Below are 444 nucleotides of genomic sequence, written 5' to 3' on the forward strand. Positions count from 1 at the left end.
ATTCATCAGCAATGTTAATTCGAAAATGTGAACATATTCTTTATATAAGTATCAAAACTAACAAGTTTCTGTATTCAGGTAAGATGGAATAAGCATATTCTACTTTCTCTTTCTCATTGAATGCAGCTGTAAAACCTAGACAGAATGCATGGAGCAGCTCTTTGTTGAATCTAAACTTAATCAGGAAAAGATTTTCAACATTATTAGCCATCAAGCAAATGCAAATCAAAACCACAATGAGATATCACTTCACACCCACTAGAATGGCTATCATCAAAAAGACAGGTACTAACAAGTGTTGGTGAAGATGTGGAGAAATTGGAACCCTCATACAGTGCTGGTAGGAATGTAAAAGGTATAGTCACATATTGAAAAAAAAATGGAAGAGAATTTAAAGTTGTCTACATAAAATCTTGTCCACAAATATTCATAACAGCATTATTC

Source organism: Pteropus vampyrus, unplaced genomic scaffold, assembly GCF_000151845.1.
Source record: "Pteropus vampyrus isolate Shadow unplaced genomic scaffold, Pvam_2.0 Scaffold28, whole genome shotgun sequence".
In the NCBI taxonomy this organism is placed as follows: domain Eukaryota; kingdom Metazoa; phylum Chordata; class Mammalia; order Chiroptera; family Pteropodidae; genus Pteropus; species Pteropus vampyrus.